This window comes from Rhinolophus sinicus, chromosome 1, assembly GCF_057876585.1.
Source record: "Rhinolophus sinicus isolate RSI-liver-muscle chromosome 1, RSI-T2T, whole genome shotgun sequence".
Lineage (NCBI taxonomy): Eukaryota > Metazoa > Chordata > Mammalia > Chiroptera > Rhinolophidae > Rhinolophus > Rhinolophus sinicus.
The window spans coordinates 42910615-42923219 of NC_142501.1; positions in this window are offsets into that span (position 1 = coordinate 42910615).

Genomic DNA, 12605 nt, shown 5'->3' on the forward strand with positions numbered 1-12605 from the left:
GTTTTACTGAAGATTTCTGGGAACGAAGTTTCCTTAAATTTATGACAATGCTTTGTGAAGCAACACACTCTCTTTTCTCAGCGTTGTCATGGTGAATGAAATTAAATAGAGGAAGACAAAGTAAGAGAATCACAGGAGAACAGCTAGGGTCCTGATTGAACTATACCTGAACACCACCCCTCCTCTCTACTATCAAATGACAAAAATCAAACAATTTAGCAATGAGTTTGATGTCCTTTATTCAAGGGAAAACAATCCTGGATTAGGGGCATACAGTACCTCACAAGCAGTGGAGCACTCTTCCTGAGGGATGTTTTGGCAAAAGTGAGTTTTATAGAATGTTTGAAGCAGCAACAAAGAAACAGGGTATGATAGACTAGGAGGGTAGAAATTTCCATATAAGGCTAACAGCTCAATCGGGGAATAAGTAAAGAGTATTTCGCTTAAGTTGATAGGCTGGGGTTGCATATCTGAGAATAAGGAAATCATTACAGATTCTTGGCAGTTGGGGATTGGATGGCTGGATTAACTGCACTTCTGCTCAAGCAGAGCATTTACAGGAACATAAAGTTTATCCATGTTTTGATTTGCTGACATGGCATCCTGGGCAGGAGCAGCTCCATCATTGGGCTTAGAAATTTACTTCAACACTTACTTTCTGTTACATAATTCAGTTAATACCCTTTGTTGTTTATTAAAATCAGTGAAGTTGAATTTTCTCTATCTTGCTATCAAAAACACCCGAACAATTATATATTCATAGCATATAGATGGAAATGGAAGGAATAGATGAACTCACCCAACACATGTATATAAAGCGAGAACTAGTCCTTGGAGAAAGAGCTGATGAAGAGCAATTGGCTGGCAATTGACACTGAGAAGGAGCACCCAAGAGGCAGGGAAAAAAGTAGTGGGGTGCTACAGAAAGTAAACATGATCAAAATTGTCACATGCGGTAGAGAGGTCAAGTATGATAACACTTCAAGGTGATTTAGCAACAAGAAGGTCACTGATTGTCACTGAGGTGGTGGTGGAGGATTATAGCCTGATTATAATGGGAAGAATGAATGGGAAGCCAAGAAATGAACACATAAGTAGCCCAACTCTCATAATGAATACTTGTTCAAATGAATTGCTGATTCTAGTTAGACTCTTGCTGAGAAAAAAAGTAGATGGTATAAAGACATAACTCTAATTCAAAGAAAGTAAAATGAGACAATTCAGAACTACTGTGGACCTTCTAGGTGTCAAACATGGTAAATACTTACTTTTGTGATCTCATGTAATCATCAAACAAGTATATCATTTTATAGATGAAGGTGGGAGCTTCCCAAATCAAAAGGTCTGTCAGAGTCCAAAGACCGACCATCTTCTTTCTACTCCTTTTGGGTGCTCAGGAGAGAGGTTTATGGTGTCTCCAAGACCAGCAATATAAATTGCAGAGCCCCTTTTAAAAAAGTTATTAAGAATTTCAAGATGGTTATAGAGCATTAAACCAAGGGCGGGGTCCTGTGCAACTACACAAGTGGCCCGCCCCTGAAGATAGCTCTTGGTGCATCCAACCTCAGGACTTCCCAAGAAAATCAGTTCCAACTACTGACTTTTCAGGAACTCTCTGTCAAAATAAATTCCGAGACAAATATGAACACAGGAACATTTTTACTAGCAGTTCAAGGGAACCAGGTTTTCAAAAATAGTGGCTCATCAAATAGAATAAGAGGGATTTATAGCTCAAATTATATGGCAGATATTTATAGCTCAGATATGGCAATTGACAGTTCAGATTGGATAAGAACAGTATGTTCCCGTCTTTTGATACAGAAAACAGGATGTTATTGTTTTTGTGGCTTATCTTGGGAGGCAAAGTTTTTAGGATTTCCTGTTAGTCAAGGCTTTTAGGACATTCTTGTTATTCATGGTTTATCTTGGAATGCAAGGTTATTAAGAATGGAAGTCTTTTCTGGTACATGGTAAGTGATTTGTGGACAGGACAAGGTTAAGGGCAAAAGTCATTTTCTCTTTCTCACTTCTTGGTTTGCTGTGTCCACTTTACTGTAGTGTCCTCTAGCTCAGAACCTCCTCCACTTCCTACCCTCGATACCATATATAGAAAACTTTATTATAGCTAGTTCCTCAGGGTAGGTTACATAAGAATAATAAGCGATATTATTTTCCTTAAATAGTGCTATTTATTCCTAGTGTATGTGTGTATAAAAGTATAATAATTATATTAAATGATTAAGTATAACTTTATATATATGTATATATATATCTATATATATCTTACAATTTTATATATGGCAATAAATTTTTGTTCAAATCATCTTTACATGTCATAGCTCAAAATATAAGAAAAGGCTATGAGTTAGGCTCTTCACTTTTAAGCCATCCTGCTTATATTTAGATTCAAAATATCAATTCCTGTTTTAATAAAGTATAACATATACATCATCACCTATTGTTAACTCCAAATCATTTCAGTTGGCTATTGTTAAAGTGTCCAGAATAAGCCTAAGGTGGAGTCACTTATGCTGACTGCCAACTGGAATTTAAGTTTCTATGCTCAGCTCTCTCAGAAAAGGGAAGTCCTAGGCCAACCAATCAGCACTTACTTGCTTAATACGAGTTACATGACCCTGCACCTAGACTTCCCTTTGCTCCATATAAAGAAAGTAGCCCTGCTTAACCAATCAGCAAATGCCCAGTATACCTTCCTTCTCACTTTGTAGACATTTCTTGCCTTGTACAGCTCTTCAGAGCTCCTCTCAATCTGCTGCTAGATTAGATGCTGCCTCACTTACGAATTGCTGAATAAAAGCCTACTAGATCAGTAAATTGTCTGTGTCTTTTGATCTTATCAATGATAACTGTGAACATTTATTGAGTGGTTAAAATAATGCCTTGCACACAGTAAATATTTTGCAAATTCTAATTTACTTAACCCTTAAGGAAACCCTGATTGGTAGGTATTTTTACCATTATCACCCATTTTCCAGATGAGGAAACAGAGGCCCAAAGAGATTAAGAAACATGCCCAGTCCACGTGGCTACTCATTGTAGAGCTGGGATTTGAAACCAAGCAATATGGACGTAGAGCTGGGTTCTTAAGTGTGACTATGTATATATAGTACTGTCCCTAATTTTCAAAATAAAAACGTCTGACAGTGTTCACCATATAAAATACAGCTATCAGAGATTTAAAGCTAAAGGATATCATAGCTATAATTTATTCCAACACCTTAATTTTACAGTTTGGGAAACTTTCAGAAAAGTTGACTGATTTTTCAAGATTTCTGAGCAGCCGATTGGCAAAGATGGAACTAGAACCTCAGTTTGCCAATCTCTTGTCCAATATATTTTATAAACCTGATTTTTAGGTTATAACTCTGAAGGGGGCTGAAGATAAACAGAATAAAGATAAGCCAGATGAGCCACTACTTTATATTCTACCATGTGCCGGTTATTTCCAAGTAGGAGAGCCCTTAATTTGTGCCAATGTGAAAATAACACGTGCTCTTTTTGTTTCTTTTTTTTTTTTTTAATCTCATTATGATGTCTTACTCCAAACTGGAAACAATAGTGCCCATGCTTGTGAATTCTTGTGTATTGTTAAAATTTTCCATTAGCTGGCCATTTATTTTATTGAGTTCTCGGCTATCGTGGGTGCTAAAAAAAATTAGTTCTTTTCCTCCTACCTTCTAAGTTCTTCTAGCTAGACTAATAATCAAATTAACAGAGATTAACAGGAGAAAAATCAAATTTTAGTATATGCTCATGGGGAATTTACATAAGCATGAAAATTCCAAAGACAGTGAGGCAATATAGGGTTTAAATGACATTTTGGACAAAGGAGAAAGGCGGGGAATGGGGTCTTAGATTTAGGAAGTGAGAAAAGGTGATTTACAAGTAGCTGAGGAAGAGTTAAAAACACAAGGCAGGCAAATTCTTGCTAGGCAACCCAGAAACAATGGGACACAGGGTGTATCTAGCTAACAGGCCCCTACCTAAAGCCCTCCTAGTTACCATATTTAATTCAAATTAGGCTATTCAGGCTAAGGGGGACATCCTAACATTTCCCTTCCTGGAGTAGGCCTTTCCATATGAATCTCTTAGGCAGGAAGTGGGCGGGTCACGTCTTATTCCTTAATAACCACCTTAAATCAATATCCCAAAATGGTAGCTTCACGGTGGCAAAAGTTTGGTTCCCTTCACTGTAGACCTGTGTCTTTCAAGTTCCCAGGAGTTTGAGGCATACAATGTATGACTCAGGATTCAAGCAGGAGAAAGCTGGGCAAGTTCAAACAGGATAAGCAAGGAGATATTAATAAAGAGGCTGTTTACAAAGGTATGGGTGGAGTTAAGGGAAAGCAGGGGTATATATAATGCCATGGTAACACAGGAACTCAGCTCCCTCCTGGGCAGGTGAATACTGTATACGGTATGACCCAAAAGGAACAATAACGGAGCCAAAGACAGGGGGTTCATACCACTATATTCTCGATGGCAGCCTGTTGGGAGGTAGGAAGCGGGAAGCAACACTCGCCAACACCCCAACAAGGGATCCTCCTGCATCACAGCCCCAATGGTGGGGGCGCAGGAGGCAACATCTATGCACCTGTCATTATCCGCAATACCCACATTTGCTGGAGTAGCCACAACAATTACATAGCATGTAGAACAAAGGTGCTTGCCCAGGGATGTGTCCTGCCCATGCATGGGCAGCCAGTGACCTTGTAAGCAGGGCCGAGAGCCTGGGAACTACTCTCCTAGTGACTTTGTAAGTGGGGCTGAGAGCCTGGGAACTGCTTTCTTAGAAACCTGTCACAAAAAGGGGTAAGGGTGGTTTAGTACCCTAGGGCTAGCAATAGCAGGAAGCTCTTAACTCTCCTAGTCCTGAAAGGGTGGGGAGGGAGCAGTTACCAAAACCTGGAGAGAGTGGCCATAGGTAAAGCCATCTAGAAGTAGCTATGACTTTTGGGTCAGTAGAGGGATATAGCCAGGCTATGGCAACCCAGCCAGGAGGGAGCTGGAAGAATAAATATTCTAACGTGTTCTCCATTTTCCTTTTCCTCTCCTGCTGGTGCCTCTCATAGCTTCAACCAACCAGAAGTTAGAGGTCAAGGATCCCAGTTTATGCAGTTTATAAAAGAGGCCTAGTAGGACCCAGAGTAGAGGGCTCTGAAGCCTTCAGTCCTGGCTTGCTGTCATGGTGGTGATAGCTCTTGGACGATCTCCATCATAGATTCCTAAATCCCAGAACCCTGGAGTCTGCATATGTGGAAAACCTTAGGTTCTGACCTCAGAGTCTAAGCCTTGTTTTTGCTTAAGGTGAGTGTGGTATTATTTATAATAAATAAATATTTGGCTTTCATTTTGTTTCTGGCACAAAGCTCCTAAAACTTGGAATTTCCTAACAACAATGGGAGCATCTTTTATTATATTATTTGGTCTTTTGATCTGGTTTCCTGAAATAGCTCCAGAGCCTTAAAGGTTAAGCCTTAAGGTTGTTATTCATAACAACCGCCTTTCAGCTACACCTGAGTGTATGTTAAGGCTGGGGTTGGTTGCCAGAGAAACCAACTATGATTGGAGGGTTGGAACTTTCAGTCCCACCCCTCACCTCTGGGGAGGGGAGAGGGGCTGGAGGTTGAGTCAATCACCAATGGCCAGTAATTTAATCAATCATGTCTGTGTAATGAAGCCTGGATAAAAACTCAAAGGACAGCGTTTGGAGAGCTTCTAGCTTTGTGAACACGTGGAGATTTGGGGAGAGTGGTGTATCTAGAGAGGGCATGGGAGCTCCGTGCCTCTTTCCACAAAACTTGCCCTATGCATCTTTTCCATCTGGCTGTTCCCGAATTATATTTTTTTATAATAAACTGGTAATCTAGTAAAATGTTTTCCTGAGTTTTGTGAGGTGCTCTAGCAAATTGATTGAACTCCTGGAGGTGTTCATGGGCACCTCCAATTTACAGCCAGTAGGTCAGAAAGCAGATAACCTGGAGTTGAGATTGTCATCTGAAGTGGGGGTGGGATGGGGAGGGTACTTGTAGGACTGAACGACTATCTCCAAATAGATCTGACGCTATCTCCAGATAGATAGTGTCAGAATTGAGTTATGTTGTAGGTATTGAAGAATTGCTTGATGTGTAGAAGACCCACACAGCTGGTGGTGTCGGAAGTGAGGTAGTATAGTAGTGAAGTATTGAGAGCAGAGGAGAAACATGGAAGTGAGTTTTCCTTAGACTGAGTCACTTAAATCCTTGGTAACAGTTTTTTCACTTGTAAAATGATGATAGTAATATAGTACCTTATCCAAAACTCATGAATACAGATATGTCTCAAAATTTTTAAATTTCAGGATTTTAGAAAGCTATCATGGTGCATATACCAGATATTATGAGATACCCCCATGAGGGTCTAGGGCATAATCAAGCATTAATCTTTCAGCATTGAAAGGTATTATGGTAAACAGACTCTTAAAGTGGCCCCACAATCCCCACCTCCTGGTGTTCCCTTCTCGATGTGATCCTGTTATTGCCACAGACTCAAAGGGTCCATTTGCCTGAGTGCATCCAAGCCAAACAAAACACAAACAGAAAATTGCAGCAAAGAAAGTAAAGGTTTATTTAAAGAATTGATGCCAAGCCTGGAGATACAGGTGAGCCTGTGCTCTCAAAAACCTGGCTCCTGGTGGCCTCTAGTGGCTGGGCTATATCAGGAGAAATCATTAATCATGGTCATGGGCTCTCCTGATTGGTGGGGGCTAAGGCAGCAGGCAATTGATCATGGCTTCAGTTTCTGGTGGCAATCACGGCATTGTTCTGTCTGGTTCCCAGGGGATGCAAGTAGGTGGGGCCATTCTGCTTTCATGAGTCTGGAGCTGAACTATCACTAAGGCCATGGTGTTTTCTTTGTTTGACTAAAACCTTATTCTAGGTTGAGGTCTGGTTATTGTATTTCGGTCATGGTTGATAGACCTGAAGCTTTCTTCTTAGATGAGTTTGGAGCAGAACCTAATGTCCTAAGGGCTTACTGATGAAAGGGAGTGGACATATGGTATGTGTACAGGTAGAAGGATCTGGTGCAAGTGAGTCACAGTTCTGTTAGGCTAGACAAAGCTAGCTTGGATTAAAGCAAAATGTATGCTAAAGAAATGAAGTTCATGTACAGGTACATTTCTGATTTTAGCAAAAATAATTATTTAATTTTGTAACCATATTGTTTATTTTAGTAATGAAATGTTTAATTGGGTTGCCTGCCAGAGGTTACAGTGTTTGGTTAGAAGTTGAAATGAAAGCATATGTAACTTCATGCCCAAACTTGATAAAGTTTCTTAGAAGATAACACAATGAAAAAAATAGCTGGATTGCTAATTCTCAGCTATCCACTGTCACACTTTTTTCATGTTTTTCTTTTTCACTTGTTTCTATGAAATTATCACATTTGCCTCTTCACTTAGCTAAAAATCGAGGTCCTGTTTAATTTTTACATTTATGACATTCTGAGCTTTAATATTACATTACTCTTTTCATCACTATGTTTTCGCTTTAGTAAAACACTTTCAACATCTTTGATAACATTTCTTTAAACATTGGGCATATAAGACCACACAAGAGTAACCACATGTAAAATAAAAGTGTTATAAAAATATTTTAGGGCCGGCCCGGTGGCTCAGGTGGTTGGAGCGCTGTGCTCCTAAGGCCGAGGTTGCTGGTTCAATTCCTACCTGGGCCAGTGAGTTTCGCCCTCTACAGCTATGGTTGTGAACAATGGCTTTCCCTGGAGCTGGGCGGCTGGTGAGAACTGCCGTGAGCTGCTGTGAGCTGCTGTGAGCGGCTGACTGGAGACTGACTGCCTCAGCCAGGGAGGAGAGCAAGGCTCATAATACCAGTATGGTCCAGGTTGCTGTCCTACAGAACTAGAGTAAGAAACAACAGCTTGAACTGGAGGGGGGGAGGTGGAAGAAGGGGGAAAAAAATTTTAGACCAAGATGAGTTGTACCTGGTAATGGAATATTAGTGTAACTGTGTTAGTGCCAGATAAACTGCCAAACACAATTTTTAAAGTATATTTGCCATCTTCTGAAATGAAATTGTCACAAAGAATGTAGTGGCACTTAAGATTTGAAAACAGTAGTGTGAAGTTAGCATTTTTCCTTTTTGAGGGGTAATCACCCCAAAGTAAAGAGAAGAATGAGAAGAAAAAAACTCTATGAGACAAGTTGCTAAATTACAAAATAAGCAGAAGGGTTGAGTATGGGAGGATGATAAGAGTGCCTATTTTAGAAAAATCTCATTAGATTTAGGATTTAGGATTGGATTTGGGTTAGGGATAGGGTTAAGTAGCAAAATATATTGCTTGAAGGTTAAGGACATAACTTCAGTCTCCTGTGGATAGCCAAAATCTTTTGTGTCAAAGGCAGGAATGAGATTCAAAGGAGGTTGCAAGAATTTTCTTGGACCCCATATTATTCCAAGAAGCAGAGAAAGTGCAGCAACATATTTATCACATGGACAAGTTGTATTTGCAGAAAACAGTGTGCATGTGTGATAGTGGGGGAGAAGAGAGAGTTTGCATTGTGAACATCCCTGTTATGTCCTGTTTCCATTGGCTGGGGAGAAATCAGGGTCATACTCACACATAAAATACTGGATCAGAAGCCTCATTTCTGATGGCTTGGAGAAGAGTAGAGAGCCAAAGTAACAGGAAGCTGCTTGGATGGGCAGGGAGCCAGGAAGTACAGTGTTGGCCCTGAGAAAGTGTTTCCATGGCAACAAAATTGTTGTGTGTACCAAACCTTGGAATGGTAGCATGTGGACAAGCTGAACATGAGACACTCTAAGCCAAAACCCCAAGGAGGGCTGAAGTGGTCTTTGTTACTGACAGAAATAGAAACAAACTTTGTCTAGAGAAGAGCTCTCCAAATTTGGTTCAGAGGACTCCCACAGATTATGATCAAGCAATGAATTCACAAACAAGATTACCAAACACACAAGAACACAATAATCATGAGTGAGAGTCAGCAGAAACAAGAGACTTAGATTACCCAAAGATTTCAAGGATTGGAATTACAATTACATACGTACAACATAAAATAGATTATGTGTGAAGTGCTTAAATAAATCATGCAGTTGAAAAAGTGGGCATTCAACTAGAAACGCTTTGGAAAAGAATGAACAGAAACATTATGGAAACAATTCAAAAGAAACCAGAAATAAAAATATATAATTGTTAGTGGCAAAATAAGAACCTAAAACAACAACAATCTCAGTGGAGGGATTAACTAAATTAGATAACTCAAGTGAGAATTTGTGAACCAGAAGATATCTCTGAAGAACTGATCCAGAATGCAGTGAAGGGAAAAAGGAAATGACAATGTGGGGGGAAAAAAAAGGTTAAAAGATATGGAATATAGAATAAGAAGATCTAACACTTAGTGAGAGTTCTAAATAGAAAGAAAAATGGGAAAGGAGGAGAGGTAATATATAAATATAATGATATGAATTAGCCAGAACTGAGAAAAACATACATCCATAGATCTTGAAAGCAAAGAAGAAAAAATAAAGGAATAAGAAAATTAAAAATATAACTCAATAAAAAAATTACAGATATAGGAGACTTGAGTCTGAAAATGTAAAAGGGCATGTATTATTTTTTAAAATGGTCAGCACCAATATAGGTGCTCATAAAATTATTAGATTTCAAAAATAAAGCATTCTTTGAAAGTCAAAGAAAATATATTACTCATAATGAAGAAAACTTAGGCCTACTTCAGATTTCTCTTCAACATTCGTTCCTAGAAGACATTATAGACAAAGCAAAACAGACAAAATCCTCAAGGAAAGAGGGGGTACCCAGGGATTTTATATCCAATCAAACCATTGCTTAAGTATAAAGGAAAACGGTTTTGAAAATACAAGATCTTCGGGATACTGTTTACATTAACTCATTTGCAGAACGTACCAGTGGACAAATTTTATCAAAGAAGCGATGACTAGAAAGCATAAGGTAGATATCACAGGGACTGCTGATAAGTAGGACTAAAACTTACAAATGTGGAAATTATTGTTATTAAACAGAAAGATAAACATTAAGATAATATAATTAAAATTTGGAAGCTGTGGAGAGAGAGGAGAGGTGGAAGAGGAATACTAAGAATTATTGCTCAGACAGTATTTATAGTACTGTCTAAAGAAAGAGAAGATTAGACATTAGACAAAACGCAAACAATCATCAGGAGAAATGCACATATAAATAAGCAAAATCTCACACAGGAAATTATTTTTAACTTTGAAAACATGAATAGTAACAAAATAACATGACATAACCATGACTAAACATAGCTTTCATATCAATAATTATAAATAATTGTAACAATTATAAATGAATTAAACTCATCCACTTATAGGGGAAAAGTTATGTGGGGTACAAAAAAAAATTCTACACTTTAAAAAGAAAAACCTAAAAATAAGGGATTCAGAAGAATGGAAAATGAAAATTAAAAAAGTGATAAATGAATGGGTAAATCAGACTAGGCTAATGTAAACAAAAATGGTCACAATCTTAATTTCAAATATGACTGAGTTTGGAACAAAAAGCATTACAAAGAAGGGCACTTCATATGCTAAAGTATAAAATTCAGAGATAACAGTTATGAATCTCTGTATACAAATAACAGCATCAATATAAGCAGAGCCCTTAGAGCAAAAGTTAAGGTCTACACAGAGAAGTAGACAGCAATACATTAGTGGCAGGATACTTTAATTCACATGGACTCCTCAGTCCATGACAAAGCATAAAAAAAGAGAATATAATGGACTTAAATATCATAATTTATAAGATAGAGCTGATTGATATATGTCAAATTCTGTTATTCTGAAAACAGATATATCTCCTATTTATATTTCCAATTAAAAAGGAAAGCTCAATATATTCCAAAAAGATAAAACAGTACAGACAACTTCCTCTAGTAGCAATTCAGTAAATGAGAAAGCAATAGACGAACAAGGAAACAAAAGCCCTACCTACTTGGAAATAAAATATCTTGGGTTAAACAGCTCTTGGGCCCAAGAGAAAATTCCAAATAGAATTGCAGACAATCATAAAATAGAAAATAACAATCATAAAAACATTACTATCAGATCCCATGTGATACTGGTAACTGAGGAAACATTTTAAATACTTTTACAACATGCCGGAATAGTGGTTCATTGACCTAGATTTGTTCAGAATAGCTAGGGATTTTTCTAAGGGGTTCCAAAAACCTACTACATATATAAATATACTATTTAATAAGCAAAACTCACTAACAACAAAATTATCATCCAAAATCAATGGTGTTCTGGGACTCAAAGCGTCTTTCAACTTCTTATGGTATGGAGCAGAAATGAAAGTCTGGATATTAGCAAGGCAAGACTTGATGATGGGAGACTACTAGTAGCAGTGAGAGACACTCAAACCCTAAGTTGAAACATCTCTGAGAAAGAATGAGAAAGCAAAACATATATATGCAGAGACCATGGGACAGGTGGCTGTAGAAAGAGGAAGGGTATACTAAAATTGCTTAGAGGGAGTCTTGAACTTAGTGAACTGTGTCAAGTATTGCAAAAACAGTAAGGTGGAAGCAGGAAATTTTAGTCAGTGTTAGGTACATGGGGTGCAGTTTCCATCTGAGATGGGGTAAACAAGTTACCATGCAAAAAGTTTGCATAAAGTTCAGGGCCTAGCCATCCTTTAGCAGACTAAAGTTATGTCCAACACTAAGTTTGACCAGCCTTGTCATTGCCTATCAGTGCCTGTGTAAATGATTTTGGTTCTTAAGCAGATATAAATTGCTTATATTTATGCTGACACAAACATCCTAGAATCTGAATCTACAAATATTTCAAACTAGGTCTTATCCACAGGTGAATAAATTACAAAGAAGCTGGAAATCGTCACTATATGAACTATTAAGAAAGAATGAAAACAAACGAAGTAAGCATTTAAATGAAGTTAAATAATGGTCAGCAAAATAAATCCAAGAAAGCAAAGACAAGAGGTTAAAAAGACAAAAGTAGAAACTACTTAATTAGAAACCAAAAAAAAAAAAAAATGGTAGAATTAAATAATCCAAAAGCTGGTTGCTTGAAGGAAAAAAAAAAAAAGAAAGGTAAACATTTAGCTAAGTTAATTAAGAAAAAAAGCAAAATATACTTCAGGCAATAATTTGGATTCTTTAAGAAACTATACCAAATCTGCTCTCAAAAGATACAGAAAATTTAAACAAATCGATTACCACAAAAGAAAGTACGAAGAACTATCCCACACAAAAAGCACCAGGTGCTTTGCATAGGTGACTATGCTGCATCTTTAAGGAACACATAATTTCAAAACTATTTAAGCTATTCCTGTACGTAGAGAAAGAAAGAAACCTTCCAAATTCTTTATCTGATGCAAGAATAATTTTGATACTAAATGTGACAAAGGCTGTAGGGAAACAAATGCCCATTAATCTCACCTATAAATATTGATAGGACAATACTAAATAAAATATTAGGAGAAAGAATCTTGAAATATCTTCAAAGAGTAATGACAAAATGGGGTTTATTTCAGATATCCAG